The following is a 17,433-nucleotide window of genomic DNA, read 5'->3' on the forward strand; positions in this document are numbered from 1 at the left end:
TACAACATACATCTGTTTCCGCAATTTATTACACCGATCTTGTCGCGACAAGGAAAAATTTCCGTGCTTTTAAGCGATTTTGTGAAAAATATTATTGGCAGGTAGTTGCTAATTGCTCATAAGATAGGCCCCCTTAATTTAATTTATTGTCCGTGGTGCATAATCTTTTTCTTAAAGGTTTTAAACCTTTTTTTGTCACCTGTCATCCGCTTTGCAATGGAGGGAAGTCGAACCTTAATTTCGAACTCCTCCTATGTTCTTCTGATTAATTTCGTTGCGGGTCCAATGACAGTTTAACTTTCCCCCGGGACAAACTTGACCTTCATTGGTTGGGTTTTTGTGGCGGTCAAGCTGTAGATCCTGGCTACACAGGAGTTGCAGTGGTGGGAACGAGAGGTGGGAATAGTCCCGTAAATGATCCTGGAAGTGCTTCATGAGCTCTATCAAACGGTATTAATAATAGGTTACAGAATAAACTGGATCTATCCGAAAATTCAATGTTTCCAGCTTCCATACATTTGGTAAAGTCACATTATTTTAAAAACTACATATGATAACGTAAAACTGATTACTGATTCTAAAAGTGCTTCACAAGCTCTATCCAATGGTATCAATAATAGGTTACAGAATAAACTGGATCTATCCAAAAATGCAATGTTTCCTTCTTTCACAATAAATAATTTCGAATTTTGAATTTCATACATTTTGTACTACCACATTCATGACACTCATCTCTTGACAATATTATAGCAAGTAAAGCCTAAAACCAATTTTTTCCATGAATAATTTAAAATAAGAATACAATTTACGAGTTTATTTTAAGAGATTATTATTAAATAAAAAAAATACACTTCTAATATTGTGTGTCTGGCATACATTTAGTATGGAAGCTGGAAACATTAAAATTTCAGACAGATCCAGTTTATTTTGTAACCTATAGAAGTAGTAGCACAGAATAATAATAAGTACTACGTACAGAAGTTTTACTTCGCGAAGGTATTTAAAAAAATGTATGCTCTATGTCATTAACAATATGGTGTAATTTAGCTTGTCTCAAGAGTCAAGCAAGTTTGTCAGAAGTTTTGTTGACAAACGTCAGTGATCGGTACTGCGCCGAAGCTATAGGGCTGACTTCGGTAAAATGATGTGACGTGAGGTGCCAATCTGCAGAAAATGGCGGAGGAAATACATGATTTAGCATGAATTATCATGAATAATATTAACTACTTATTTACCTCTCAGTGTCTTCAGGCAACTTAAAAAAGTACATTCTGTGTTTTTATTATTATTTAGGCAGTTAAATACTGCACACTATTTAGTACACCATTTTCTTTATTTTTTTCCATCATACCTACACAAGAATACGCGTGCGTGAGTCAATGTTCGCTCGTATGTGAGGCCTTGTCGAATAGTACTCTTGTAGGGGGCAATCGTGCGTGTTTTGTTTTCGATGTAAACTCGCGGAGATGAACAGGCCTGGTAGTAGTTTAGTTTGTAACCTATTCCAGTTTATATTGGTACCGTTTGAAAGAGCTCTTGAAGCACATTCAGAATCAGTAACCAGTTTTTCAATATCTTGTATAGTTTAGAAATAATCGAGTGAGATCACTTAACGTTTCTACCCTGTATAGCAACTTATGCAGTTGTTATAGGAGTGGTTTTGCTACAAAAATTCATAGTCTGACGTGTTGATGACTGTATAACCAGAGTAAATACAAATGAGTAGGTCATCTTCATAGAAACGCACCGAGCGCGGTTTGTATGTGAGCACGCCAATATACGTATGCGGCAATACATAACATACAAACCGCGCTCGGTGCGTTTCTATGAAGATGACCTACTCATTTGTATTTACTCTGGTATAACGTGTTGAGAAGCTGTTGCGACTTTTTTCCGCACTAGTTTCTTTTACCGTTTTGAAGCGCCAAATTTTTACCCATTCGTCGAAAGGAAGTTAAAAGGGTTATATTTTTAAAGCACTGATTATTTTAAAATCAGCCAATAGGCTAGGCTATTTAAAAACAAAAATTTTCGCAGTAGTTACTGCACAAGTGCCTAAGCTTTGTGACTTTTGCAAGTAAGGTTTTTTAATGATCTGTTGGAAAAATAATTTCGGTTTTGAAGTTTTTTTTTATAATAAGAGGGAGAAATCTAGTTTGAACCACCAATGCGATCATTACAATTTACTCATAGCTTTTATAAATTAAAAATTATTCTAGACTTTCTAAATTAATCTCGAAGAAGTGCTTACCAAAAGAAAATAAACTGTGCCTATAATATTAGATATCATAATTATACATTCAAATTGTTAAAAACATCGCCCATTAATAAACATGTCGTCCATAATATTTTGTATTAACAAAACCATAATGAACAAAATGTAGGTATGTACTTAATTAGATTTACCAATTTGCATTGCAATAGTCAATTTAAACTGCCTTTGTAATTATCTAATTTAATATTTACTTTGTATCTTAATTTTTTAACATATTTTAAATTCGAGAAATAGTGACATTTATTTATTTATTTATCTTTATCATAGAAACAAACAGCCTTATTGTAATACAAATGTAGCTTAAAAGTAAGCGAATAATTGTTTGAACATCGTTGAATGTTTGAACTTTACAGCAAAAATGTAAATTCTGGTGTGCTGTTGCTCGAATTGAAAATAAGACTAGTAGAAAATATTGTTGTTATATTATACATACGATTCTAAATTGATCTGTAACTGCTAGAGAATGCTATAGAATAATCAAAATGTAGGTTAGCGTCGCCTGTTTTAATACATCGCGTATTTTAAAGAGAATCGGTGCTGGTAATGTTTTACAAACGGTGTAGGTGTTAAGTGATAGGCAGTAGAAAAGTTTGATTCTTCGCTCAGCAAGCCTGGTGCAGACGGTGAAAAATATGTTTTTATGTGTATATTTTACCATACAAAGTGTATGAAAAAACTGAGAAGTGCTCGAAACAGTATCTTTATTTGCACAAACATAAACATCTAGAAAAGCTAATAATTTTGTTTCAAAAATAAAAGTATTCGTGTGAATTGGTTAAATTACGAGTACTAATAAGTTTTCTTGTATAATTTGGCTATGCACAAGGCGTAATTTCTTGATCTTCTATTAGAATCTCTAATAACATTTTAATTTATTTGTTTGTCCAATCTATCTAACATCTTTATAGGACCTTTATAAGTACAATTTGTAGATATAATGAGATAAACCTGGTAGTTTCTTTTTCTGAGTGAAGACATCTTTAGTCAAAATTTTGCACAATAAAAGATTTTATAAAATAAGCTCAAAGTCCTTTTAAGGATGATATTTACGTCTATGTTACTTGTGTTTATGCTTTATTTTGATCAACTAATTTTCAATCATCAGAATCTTTATCTGTACAATAAAATTGTCATTTTTACATTATTTTCTTTTAAAAATTAGTCAAAAATGCAGATTTATCAGGTGGTTGAAAAATAGGCCTTAAATTACACTGGTCAACAGTGGTTTTGGTGCCAAGGAACTGTATATATTTTTTGATTGAGGACCTTATGCTGGTTGCTTTAGTAGCAAATTTGTTGATTTCCTACGTGTGGTTTTCTAGATTTTGACGTGTATAGAAAAATACAAAATTTCACCAAAATCAGCGTTTATAATATTTTGAAATGCTTAAAAACTTTATTTTCCACGACTTTTGTGAATGAGGTGTAATGGAACTATCACGTTACATCCTCTAGCAGTAATCAGCCATCATATACCGATCCCATCTGCCTTGGTACCTCTCTTCCAATGGTTTTTAGGTCTTGATAGCATCGCTCTCCCTATTCTTAGCTATAGCATGCTATAGTGACCCAAGATTCTCTAGGAATTGGTCAAGATGACTGTGGAGGTAGTGCTCTTTGATAAAAATTATGACATCCTGAGTTTTTAAGGCATGTCTCACAATTTCAGAGTAGTTACTGGACTAGTGATTTCCGAAAAAAAAATTGTAATTTCAATTAACAAAATCTATGCAAATCGTTCCAAATAGTCCATCGAACTTAAGAAATCAGTATCTTTGATTAATATTGTTATTTATGGACCGTTAAAAATTACTTAATAAATTAATTAAAACAAAAAATTATGCTCAAACTAGGAATTTTTTTTTGTTCTTTCCTCACTTTCTCCACTCTGAACTTCATGTTACGGCTTCTTTGACCATTGTAACATTGCCTTAAATGTTCACAGAAGATTATAAAAACAATTTTGGGTATCCACGGCTTGAATGCAACCACAATTTCCGACTTAAAGTAAGAAAAATAAGCACTTTTAATAAAATTTGCCTGAATTTTTGAACTTTTTAACTGTGTACACACCACCAATGTAACAGAAATACATTTTGATTATTGAGACAACTTCTTGGCAATGTAGACATGATATTAAAATAAATGCATTTATAAAAATGTACCGAGAACACTACAAACTGTGCAACCAAAGTAACGATTAAAGCTAAATTTTAAAACTGAGGGTAGATCCAAAACTACACGTAGGAAAAAAAAAAGAAAAATATTTTTATTATTACTAATACACACCTAATAATAAACTATCAACAGAATCTCGGCACCATTTTCATTTTGATTTTTTGTTGACCAGTGTTATATTTGTCTAAGCTACCTCGCCATATAATTGATCAAATTAATGAATATTCAATAAAATGTATGCTTTGAACAATATTACAATGTAATAAATCCGTCGCTCAAGTAATTTTAAGGGACAAAGCGTCTTAAATCGTTTAGCATAATTACTTATATCGAAGCTAGCTAGTAAATTCATAATTATTGTAATTTTATTACTATTAATTAACGCTTTAGTTTGTGCCTGGAGGCATATTTTTGTAATTGTGTGCTGTTATTGAATAAAAGCATACTTATTTGAGTACAAACTTGTTCGTTTTATTTTAGGCAGATTTTTGAATCTCTTATCAAGTGCGTGCACCACATTGACACACACTTTAACATTTTAATTACCTTCCTATTTACGTAATCTTACTAATATTATAAACGCGAAAGTTTGTATGGATGTCTGGATGTCAACATGTTTGTTACTCTTTCACGCAAAAACTACTGAACGGATTTTGATGAAACTTCACGGGCAAAAGCTAGTAATAATAATTTATTTAAATATAAGAGAACAATCACGATGTTTATATTTCTACTATTCAAACTTAGTAAGCAAGAGGGCACTATTCTTCTCCCTCCATAATACAGTCTTTGGATTCTTTACCTTGCACGAGGCAAGGTGTCAAAAATAGAGTTAGACTCATTTGAGTGTTCCCCTCCACGGAAATCTTTAGTAAAAGGCGAAAGATTTATTCGTATTGAAGGGAAACCAGAGTGACGACACAAAGTCACTCGGGGGCTTTAAGGAACGGAAAAAATACTCACACACCGCGGGGCAGCGCGACCGCTACGCCATCTAACGAGCTTTATAACAAACTGCTGCTAATGTTAGTTAGCATCATTGAGTGGCGCTTTTTAGTCCAGTCAATAAAGCATTATAGATGGAAATCCGTGGAACACAATTTTTGACTTCGGGACTTTATTTAGACTAGTTAGGACGTGAACATAGCAAAAGTCCCCGCCCTTAGCCCTTGAGCCGGCGGGGAGAAGGGGGTTTAAAGGTACCTCTTTTCGGTTTTTCGCTTAATCCTCGGAAACTATGCGTCCTAGTGACATGGCTACTATGAACCAAAAAAAGCTTATTCAATTTGCTATAGGTGAGACAATCAAGTTTTTGTAATATCTTGTATAGTTTTCGCGGCATCTGCTGCTCTAGAAGGTCTGTAATATTGGAAATTTTAATTTTGACTTACACGTTCCCATCAAGAGAAAATCGACTAAATCAACATTAAGCAAACATTATAGACATGCGGGAGCATATTAAGCCTAGTTCCAGGGAGGGGACTGCATCGTGCGTAAATTTAGACGAACAAATTGGAGTCACATTTGACTCCTCATCACTCAAAAAGTATTGTGCATTAACACTTCAAATTTGGCTCATGTGTTGAGACTTGCAAGATAAACATCAGCTTCAAATTTCATAAATATACCTCAAACGGTTCTTTAGGTATTGACGTCTAAAAATCTACATGGCTGACCTATAAGACCAAATTCTAACCACTTCCAGATGACCTTGAAGGTTCAAATTTGGCATCCAGATAGGTAATTGTGTAAATACAAAGGAACAAATAAAAAACGAGTAAATTTTAACATTTCACAGGTGATAGATTTTAGTGACCTAAATGTCGATTTTTGAACGCCAATACCTAAATAACCGTTTGAGGTATATTTATGAAATTTGAAGCTAATGTTTATCTTGCAAGTCTCAACACATGAGCCTAATTTGAAGTGTTAATGCACAGTGTTTTTTGAGTGATGAGGAGTCAAAAGTGGCTCCAATTAGTTCGTCTAAATATACGCACGATGCAGTTCCCTCCCTGGAACTAGGCTTAACATGCTCCCCCATGTCTATAATGTTTGCTTAATGTTGATTTAGTCGATTTTCTCCTGATGGGAACATGTAAGACAAAATTAAAATTTCCAATATTACAGACCTTCTAGAGCAGATGCCGCGAAAACTATACAAGATATAGAAAAACTTGACTGTCTCACCTGTAGCAAATTGAATAAGCTTTTTTTGGTTCATAGTAGCCATGTCACTAGGACGCATAGTTTCCGAGGATTAAGAGCGTTTACGTCTAGCGTGGCATGTCAAGTTTAGGTAATTTCGATGCTATTTTTATTCACACTAAAATAATTGTGACTGTGTGCGTGTTCTCACGCTCTATAGTCAAACCAAAATACTTTGATCCACCATCGTAAAAGTGTGCCAGGCTGTCAAGTGACAGCTCAAGGAAACTATAAAATCTTCAAATCTTCCAACACCGACTCCATAATTATAAATCATGGCTCAATTTACGTATTTATTACTTATTAGTCGTAATAAATAATAAATACGTAAATTCTTTATCAAATAGTAAATTATCAAAGGTTTTTTACTATCTTGAGAATATTTTATACAGCCTATGTTCAGCAGAAAAAAATTTGAATTTTAATGGTGAGAGATTTTTTCAAATCGGTTCTATTCAAAACAAACTTCTCCTGTTAACTATTCTTTTTTTATCCGGAAAATGCATAACATTTCATACCCACCAGCTGCGGGGGCAGCTAGTGGGTTATGTGGGGTTCTTCCTACCAGAAGGTGGGTAGCCCCTACCTACACCCACTAAAAACCTGACTGTTTCTGCCATGATCCATATGAGTGATATGAGGGAACGCGGGACATCGCCATTGGCTGTTGCCTGTAGCATTCGTCCTTAGCCAGACACCTCCATGTCTGGCGACCGAGGCCTGTTAGGAAGGGACAGTTGGAGACCATAAGCTCTCTCTCTCATAAGTCCTCTTGCGCCCAGGGTGTCGGCGGCGGATAACCGGAGTGTCGGCTGAGGCCTCTCGCTCCCGCTTTCCACTGCTTCTTTCTGTGAAAGAACACTTTCACAGAAAGTAAGCACACTATACCATAAGATTATTTGTCTCATAAGAATATATTTTATACTAATGTAGATATTGTTTCCGAAAGCGAGCGGGTTCATTCCGTACCTGTACGCTTCATGCGTTCACTAGCAAAAGCTGAAAATGAGTGTTCTGCCCTTTTGAGGGTAGTGTTTATACTGAGCTCTTTGCTTTTTGCATCGCTGCGGCACACATCACTCTGACGCAGGGAACTATTTGAAACGCTAGTCAAAATACCAGTAGTGTCACCTAGTGTGTTTCTTGACTAACTAACTTTATTTCGATATTGAATTGAATTTCAATAGCAACTATACATAATGAGTGTGTTAAAAGCATTAAAAAAAGTGTGTGTTACAACAAATAAACAATTTATCTATCTATCTCACGCCTCTTCCCGATTGGTAGGGAGAGGTCATTTCCAACCGCCGCTCGTTCGCTTAGGCTGGGCACTGTTGGAGCGTGTCAGTCTGCTGCGGTGACTCACGTGCCAAGACTGCAGTGTTAACTGACAACCATCTACAGGCTCTCGGCCCTTACGATGGAGGAATGGCCCGAAGCACCCATGGCCCGGTAGAATCGCCCTATGTGTGAGGCGATCATGCCGTCGCACCCACTCCTCTAATACAGGCAGAACTGCCTCTATGGTGCGACGTAAAATTTTTACATTTCCCCTTGGAACCTATGGTCACCTCGCAACTGGCGTCTATTCTCGGTTGTCGACACTAGCTTTGTCGCCACTGAGGATAAATGGCATAAATAATATCGATTGTCACCAGTGGCGACACATACTTTCCCAGTTGTAACTACAGGCTTTCTCACAACTTATGACAAATGAGAAAAATACATCCCAATTATGCCTAGTGGGGACGTACACAAATATTGACGCAAATGTCATCGTGCATGACATACGTAAAGTCAAAGTCAAGTAAGACCAGATGAATACAAATATTATTAATTTTATTTTGAACTAGCGGCCGCCCGCGACTTCGTACGCATGGACCTCGTTTTACTCCTTAGTTCGTAAAATCTGTTGTTTGATATCATGTTGATAGATGGCGTTTCACGGCTTCCCCTTACGAACGTCAAAAACAGTAGTTTGTCCAGCGCTGTAGATTTTAACCAATGACGATAGATTGCGCTTTTTAGACACGTCTTATTTATTTATTGAAATTTATTTGTCACATATCGTCATAAATTATAGCCTATATGTTAATCTGGGTTATAAACAATAATACTGTAAAGTTTCAACAAAATCCGTTCTGTAGTTTTTGAGTGAAAGAGTAACAAACATCCAGACATCCAGACATCCAAACTTTCGCATTTATAATATTAGTAGGAAGGATAGTAGGATTGTTATACGTCGCCACCTCAGATCATAGAAAGAGAATAGATATGAAGTCGCGCGTAACTACAACGAGAACCAGTGTCCCCAGATTTCCCCCACCACAGCTCCCACACACACATTCAACTGTGTAAAAACAAAGCGACTGAGAGTCTACGACAACATGTGCAACCGGCTTAAAAGTGCTGTGATTGGCCAGAAGGCGTGCCTTATGGCCAATCAATGGCCGCGTGACGTGACGCACACTTTGAAAACGCTAGTGAGAGAACAAAGATAAAATGGAGTCGACAAGATATCGATACTTTAAATCGCTAGGGGCAAGGCTCGAAACTGGTTTCACAAAATGCTTATGTATGAAAACCTTTTTATTATTATACGTTATTATTAACTACTATCACGCATTTACTTTTTAATTATGGCGATCTGCGTAGGTACCGCATAATTGTTTATCAAAAATAATGCCTATATTAGGCTTTCAACTAGCTCTTATAGTAATTACATAGTTGACAGTTACTAATTACTTCTACTGTTATTATTTTTTTTTTGTAAAATCTTATAATCGCAAGTAACACATCATTTTTTTATTATAATTACAAAATAGAAAATTATAATTTACTTCTATTTATCGATAATAGGAAACATTAGAACCGAGCACGGCACTGTGTTACGACCGGCACATGCGGCCGTACTGTGTATTTTCACACGACAGTGGATATCGGAAGAAATTAAAATACATTGCGCAGTAGTTGAGCATGACATAAAGTGGTTGCTAACTAAATCGTCAATGTACAAGTGTGTTAGAATTTTTATCACCACTGATTTCGATATCGCAGTAACTGTTACGGCACTGAATTCGTTCGTAAAAATGTTTAGTTTTTTTTATTTATAAGCAAAATACCAATGGATTTGCAATTCTTACATGTAGTAAATGACTCCATTGTTCCTGTAGTTCTTCGTTTCACTTGTTTTATTGCACGTAACGACGCATTATCCAAAATATCGGAGAACATTTCCTTAGTACGACTGAATCGCGACTAACCTAGCTACGCGGCCGATGTTCGTTTCTGGGCATATCGCGGAGACACGCGCCACGCCCCCGTTTCACATCTATTCCCTTTCTATGATCTGAGGTCGCCACTAATGACAATATTTTTTTTTCCCATTTATCTTCAGTAGGGACATAGTCATAGGCCGGGCCTCCGAGATTAGGCATCAACCGGCTTAGTGCGCCGGCGGTAGCCAAAAGCTTAGGGGTGAGACGATTCAAGTGGCCGTCAAATGACCACTGTCCAACTAACTACAATCCGAGGTACCTACCGCAAAGATTTTCCGACTGTAATATATTGTGTATGTTCCCCCTACAACTAGGTGGGACCCTGCTGGCAGAGCATTCCTATTAACTATTCTGTAACCACCTATTTATGGCAAATAAATTATTAGTATTATTCCTCTTTATAATATTAGTATACATACATAACTTGCTGTTCCAAATTTTCGTCATTCGTTTTCGTTTCATCGCTAAAAATAACTTAATTTTATTTTTCATTACGTCTGAAATAGAATTTGTTGTAAAAATAGACTGTAATGAAAAATAACAATAAAATATTTTAATTACCACGTGATCGCAAAATCTACCACCAAGATTTTGCGGATACACTATAAAAGTCCAGCTACCTGTCAAAGATCAACGTACGCGTGACACATGTCAGCAGAGCACCGAGCGACGTGACCTCACTCTGGAACGCCTCGAGGCGGACTGAATTTGAACTTTTTTTTTTTTTTTTTTTGAAGGGACGCGCGCTGGTAGCTTGAGGAGCTTTTCCAGCTTCACCGGGCAGAGTGGCGAGTACAGAAGGTACTCTAGCCGTTTGGCGATCGTCGGTGCGCGTGCCGATGAGGCCGAGTGTGGGCTTCGCGAAGCGAAGCCCAGGCTCGTTCGCGATCGGGCCGTATCGAGCGCATAAGGCGCCCGATCAGTGGCGAACCCAACTAGAGGGTTGCCCACCGCGGTGTTGGACCAAAGTCCAGCCTACGGCGGGCTCACTCTAGTGGGCCCGATCGAGGGGGACTACGGACGCGGCCTGAGGGCGCCACGGTAGGCTCGGACCTCGGCTCAGGCCGTGTCCGGGGGACGGATAGGGGAGAACCGGCCCGGTACATGTCTGTACCGTCCGAAATGGAAAGCAGGGCCTCGTACTCGCCGGCGAGTACGGTGTAACGAGCTACTGTGTTGTGGAGTAGTTGGCGTGCTTAAGGCAGTGATGTCTGTGTTCAGAAATTCGGTAATAGGATCGTCCGGGTCGTCTAGGACATGCCTAGGTCGTCGGTATTGGGCAGCGACATCTTTCTGGGGTGTATACGTGGCGGCGCTAACGATAAGAGGGTTCTTGTGGTTGATCGCTTTATCAAAGTAGCGGCGAGAGGCTTCTTTCATAAAGTGATCGATCGATGGGATCTCGAAATCTCTATGGAGATTCGTATTACGCACGAACCACGGGGCATCCGCGGCTCGGCGTAAGAATTTGTTTTGGAGGGTCTGGAATTTCTTAAGGTCTGTGCAGGAAGTGTGAGCAAACACCGGACTGGCGTAAGTCAACACTGGACGGATGCAGGTTTTGTAAATTGTCAACTTATTTCTAAGTGACAATTTACTTTTCCTTCCAACTAGGTGGTAGAGTCGGTGGATGTAGTGGTTCGCACGGCTCAAGACGCGTCTGAGGTGCGGAGCGAACGATAATCTCTGGTCGAGAGTGACACCTAAGTATTTGGCCTCACTTTTCCAAGGAATAGTTTGGTCAAATAAGGTGAGATGGGTGGGGACATTAGGACGAGTGCGAACCGGAGGACGTTTCGCAGACAAAGCCCTAGAAAAGTACACTGCTGCACTTTTTTCGGGATTTACCTCGATACGCCACTTCCTGAACCATTCGCCTAATTGTGTGACTGCGCGTTGGAGCGCCAAGATGACATAATTCCGATTACGTCCGGACTTGTAGAGTGCGGTGTCGTCCGCAAACAGGGCTAAATCCGTATTCGGATATTTGGGGATGTCATTGACGTACAATGAAAAGAGGATGGGCGAGAGCACGGAGCCCTGGGGGACTCCGGCTCTTATGGGGCGGGGGGAGGAGAGGGAGCCATCTACTCGGTAACGAAAGGTGCGATTCGATAAAAAGTCACGTAAGATGTGCACGAGACTGTCCGGCACACCGAGTTCGTAAAGCTTGTAAATCAAGCCATTGTGCCAGACTTTATCGAATGCCTTCGCTACGTCGAAGAATAGCACTCCTGTCCCTACGGGTGGCTTAGCAGTGAGGCCGCTAAGTATGTGCTCCGTTAAGCGGTGCACCTGCTGTACGCAGGAATGTGAGGCGCGGAAGCCAAACTGTTCGTTTATTAAGAGATTATTAGAAAAAACATAATCTCTTAATCGAGAAACAATTATACGTTCGTATAACTTACCCATGGTCTTTAAGAGACTGATGGGTCTGTAGCTTGTGGGGTCAGCCAGTTTCTTACCGGGCTTCGGGATGCCAATGACTTCTGCCTCTTTCCACGCGTCGGGAAAGATGCAGTGAGACATGGCCGCGTTGAAAATAGCAACCAAGAGGTATACTAGGGGGGCGGGCAGGGCGCGTAAGACTCTATTAGAGATACGGTCCGGGCCGGGGGCTTTGTTGGGACGGAAACCTTTGATTATCGTTCGCACCTCGTCGACGTTGGTCGGATCTAGGGTTGTGGTCGGAGGGAGGGCGGCTCTACGTTCGACTTCGCTGTCCACCATGAGGAGGTGGGCAGAGTCTACTGGGAGGGTACTGGGGGAGCACTGTGCTTCTAGACTGTCGGCTAGATATTCGGCTTTGGCGTCGTCGTCAAACGCAAGCGTTTGATCGGGACGTAAAAGCGGTGGCGTGGACGCTACGGTGTCGGACTTAAAGGCTCTCGTCAACTTATAATAGGCTTGGTGAGATGGCGAGATTTCTTTAAGTAGATCATCCCACTGATTGTTACGGAGTTCCGCGATACGAGCCTTGACAGCGCGCTGTAAGGAACGTAGGCGGGCTCTGTTTTCCTCGGTTGGATAAGCGTCATAATCGCGAGTGGCTGCGTTCTTTGCCCTCAATAGCTCTCGCGCGTCGTCCGGCAGCCTGAGACGGTGGTTAGCCATCGCAGGCACTTGCCTAGACGAGTCGCCGATGGCGACCGAGATGTGACTAGTGAGGGCATCGATCGCGTGAATAGTTTCGTGAGGCGAAACTATATCGTCAGGGATTGAGGACAGTTGTGGGCTCTGACAGTTCCCAAGTTTTACCTTGAGTTTGTCCCAGTCCACAACTGTCTTCATAGTGGGTGTAGACTCAGGAGAGCCTAGTTGGAGTACGACCGGGCGATGGTCAGAAGTGAGCGCGTGCATGGTTTCTATAGAGTGTAGGCGGAGGCCTATATTCTTTAGAATTGCCATGTCAAGAATGTCGGGCCGATGCTCGACATTGTAAGGATAGTGAGTGGGCGTCATAGGGACTAAGATGTCAAAAATGAGTTCCTCAGAGAGTTCGCTTAGCATCATGCCGTTGGCAGTGGATGTTACGCAACCCCAATGAGTGTGTTTGCTATTAAAGTCGCCGCCAAGAATGACTGCACTATTCATAGCAAACAGGGCCTCAAAGTCGCTCCTTAGGGGAGTCTTGTTCGGGGAGAGGTAAACCGAGCCGATGAGAATGGGCTCGTGTCCAGTCATGGCTAGCCGACAGAGTGAGACTTCTAGGTTAGAGAGAGAAGGGGGATCGACTAAAGCACAGTGCAGAGAACGCTTATAATAAATAAGCGTGCCGCCGCCACGTGTGGGCCTATCGTGTCTAATGATATTGTAGTTCGCTATCCTAGGATTGCGAATAGAGGGTGTTAGGAGGGTCTCTTGAACCAGAAAGATGTCGACCTGGTGGTCGGTAAGGAACTGAGTAACCTCGTCCTTCTGCTGTCTTAGACCGTTAGCGTTGAAAAAAGCTAAGGTGATTGACCGGGGTTTGATCCTAGCGGTGGGATTAGCCATTACGGAGCGTGGAAAGAGGAGATAGCGTAGCAAAAGTCTACGTGTTCGGCGAGGATAGATAACCTATCCATGATGTTGCCTTCGCCATTAGTCGCGCGCAGTTTTGCGGCGATCACAAACATCTCGCCGACATTAATTTGGCCAAAGAAGTCTCTGACCAGTTTAATGTCAGCCGCAGGTGAATGTGACGGCTGGGGCTTGGCCTGAGGGGCCGGGATTTTGTGGGCCGGTGCCTTAGGGGCAGGGGGGCTAGGTGTGGGCGCCTGGTAGGTAGGTGCCTTTAGCGAAGCCTTAGGGGCTGGGTGGGGTTGAGGAGCCTGCTGGGGCGCGGGTGGGACCACAGCTGCCTGGGCGGGTGCGGGAGTTAGGCTGGCAGCCTGGGTGTAGGCCAGGGGCCTAGCCCAAGCATTGGGCCTGTTGGGGCGGAGACTAGGAGCCTCACTTGCTACCGCAAAGTTGCGGGTAGCATTGTTCTGCCTGGGGGCAGAAGGGATGGGGGCACGCGGCTGAGTGCGTGGGGCCCGGGGACAACCGCGATAATTCGCAGGATGACCCTGGCTACCACACAGTATGCAGCTCGGTGGTTCGGTGGCTGTGGCCTTGTCACGGACACAGTCGGCTGTGCCGTGATCGCCTAGGCACTTGACGCACCTAGGACGGGCGTGACAATTACGGGCAGCGTGACCGTAATGTTGGCAGCGGTGGCACTGGCCGGGAGCGCCGCGCTTACGGGGTGGCTCGACTTTGAGTCCGGAGATAAAGCAAACCGATTTCAAATTGAAAATCGATTTCGCTTCGTTGGAATAGTCCAAGACTACTTGGACAAGATCAAAAGGTTCACGAGTACGAGTCCTGTACAGACGGTGAACCTGTTTGACGGGAAAGTTTTGTGCCTTGAGGTCGGCCAAGATGGAGGCGGAGTCTAGCTCCTTGGGAAGGCCACGGATAACAACCCGCAGCTCCCTTTCCTCCTCGCGAGGGAAGGTATGATAACCGATACGGTTTTCATCTAGGAAACGTGTTAGGGCTCGGTGCTCGTCCGAGGTGGACAAAGACACCTTAATGCCTACGTTGCACGATTTAGCGTGTGAGAAATTGATGTGACGCTCCTTGAGCGCGCCGGAAATCTTGTTCCAGGACGCCTTGTCCTGGACAAAGACTGGGGGGACTCTGGCAGTCCGCCCGGTGCTCGACTGCGAGCCGGAGGGCTGGGAAGATTGCGAGGGCTGAGAGAGGCCCGAGTTGGCCTTCAGCGCCTTCGCAGGGGGGGAAGGAGGGGGAGAGGCCGCGGATTTGCGGGTCCTCTTCGGACGACTGACGGTGGTGAAGCCACCGTCACCGGCGTCTGAGATAGAGTCACATTCCATGTCCCTACTGGGGGCATGGGATTGGTGATCTATCACAATAGAGTGCTCGTTCGTGAGCGGGATCGGTAGCGGGGCCGAGTTAGGATCGCACATGGCGTCCTCGGGACATGACGGGGAAGCAGGCTCCTCATAGACGGAGCTTGCGAGAGATTTTGCCCGTATGTGGGCTTTAAACCCGGAGAGAACCTCCGGGTGAGTGGCCCGGAGGAACTTTAATAGTTCCTCCGTGTCCATGGCATGGAGGGTGTATTCGCGACGCGTGAATCTACGCCGGTTCGCAAGTCGCAACCACCGAGAAGAGCCGGCAAGAAACTCGGTGGTTATAGCGGTGTGTAAGTCCCGCACAGTCGGTGTAAACCGTGCGGGGTGAGTGGGAAAAGTGTGCCCTAACCAATGTAACTACGCCGCAACGTAGCAACGCCGCGACGTAGGGTGAGTACCTACTCCTAGCAGTCCTTCAGGAGGGCCCCGGTCGCAAAAACAACCAGGGATACGCTCCTTCAGGGATGGAAAGTAGGGAGGGGTAGGGGGGGTCACGCCCGGCAGTGAAAAGACTGTGAAACCGAGTGTCTCAAGGGCGAGGAGGAACGCCTCACCCTCTCAAACGTGCCTTCCAGGAGGCCAAGGTTCACAGCCTAATATACCGGCGGCGGCAGGAAATTTCAGCGCCTTGAAAAAGGCACTGTCGGTCGCTCCCAATCGAACCGAACCGCCTTAAGAAAGGCGTTTAACTACGCTTGTTCGTTATCACCGTTAGGTATCCCAAGCGCAGCCGCGGGCAAGCCACGTAATTGTGACAAAACACCACAGAAACAAGACTCGCAGAGCGAGGGCGATAAGCTCGAGGAACTCGGAGCGCAGCGCATGCGAGCGGGCGGGCGAGGCGGAGCGCACGTCCGTACCGTGCGAGCGATGCGAAGCGAATCTGTGAATTTGAACGATTCGTGCGCGGCGTTTTATAGTACTTTTCAAATACTCATAGAAAAAAAATTACAATGAATTATTTTAAATTTCAAAGTAAATATTTTAGATAAGATATTCTTCTATCATATTAAGCTATTTTTGTGTTGAATAAAGGAAGAATATTGGTGAAAAAATCACTTTGATTTTTGGGTATTTCACGTTCTTTTAATTTGTGATTTCTTATTGTAAAACGCTTAAATCTAAAAATTTTCTCAGATAACTATTTGCCCAAGGATCTATGCTATAGGATATAAATGTTTGTTAAATCGTTTTCACAGTATTTTTATAAAAATTTCAGCTTGTAAACTGACGCTAAAGTGGAAATTTACAAAACCTGTGTGGACTTATCTTGATAGAATTCTTAAATACTAAACTAATCGCAATATTTTCTCAATTAACTATTTAGACGACGAAATTGCCTAACTATTTATGCCTATAAGATATTTGTAATATTACTGGTTAATGATTGTAACGAGTTGAAAAATTACTGTTTTTGCGCCAAACGGCGTAAACGCTCTTAAGCGAAAAACCGAAAAGAGGTACCTTTAAACCCCCCTCTCCCCGCCGGCTCAAGGGCTAAGGGCGCGGACTTTTACTATGTTCTCCTCCTAAGTAGTCTAAATAAAGTCCCGAGGTCAGAAATTGTGTTCCAGGGATTTCTCTCTACACCGTCGTTAAAGCATTTATTGACTGGACTATTTGTCTTGTCTTGGGCAAAAATTATCAATTTTTCTCGAGGCAAATAAATGGCTAGTGCGGGCTAGTAATAGAATTTGTCGAAATGAACAAAACTTCGTTCAATATCAAAGTGCTATTAATACACATACTTATAACAAAATAGGTAGATTGATTTAATATCAATATCATCTTAAAATTAACTTAAATTGTTTTAAAAAATACAATTAACTTACCTATTTAAAAATGACTTAATCGTAAACAAAGTTTTATTTAACAATATATTGTTACTATTTGTTATTTAACAATATAAAGAAAACACATTCTTTTAGTAATTATTTGGTATTATTATTTGTAAATGTGACATATAATCATTACAGTCTATAATTGAAAATAAACATTTTGTACTTACACTTTGTGATGATCATAGGTTAGCTGCTCTAAGCTGCTACCTTTCTGAGGTAACTTAAAACCATGCATAATATCCCAATAT

The 17,433-nt window shown here is 41.6% G+C and overlaps 1 non-coding gene across 1 annotated transcript; it reads right to left on the reverse strand.

Annotated features, from left to right (window-relative positions):
- Positions 1-5,252: 5,252 nt before the first annotated feature.
- Positions 5,253-5,369, reverse strand: LOC135072318 (U5 spliceosomal RNA). Its single transcript, XR_010257409.1, has one exon. It is a non-coding gene; the product is annotated as a U5 spliceosomal RNA (small nuclear RNA).
- Between the last annotated feature and the right edge of the window lie 12,064 nt (positions 5,370-17,433).

Source organism: Ostrinia nubilalis, chromosome 5 (assembly GCF_963855985.1).
Source record: "Ostrinia nubilalis chromosome 5, ilOstNubi1.1, whole genome shotgun sequence".
Classification (NCBI taxonomy): domain Eukaryota; kingdom Metazoa; phylum Arthropoda; class Insecta; order Lepidoptera; family Crambidae; genus Ostrinia; species Ostrinia nubilalis.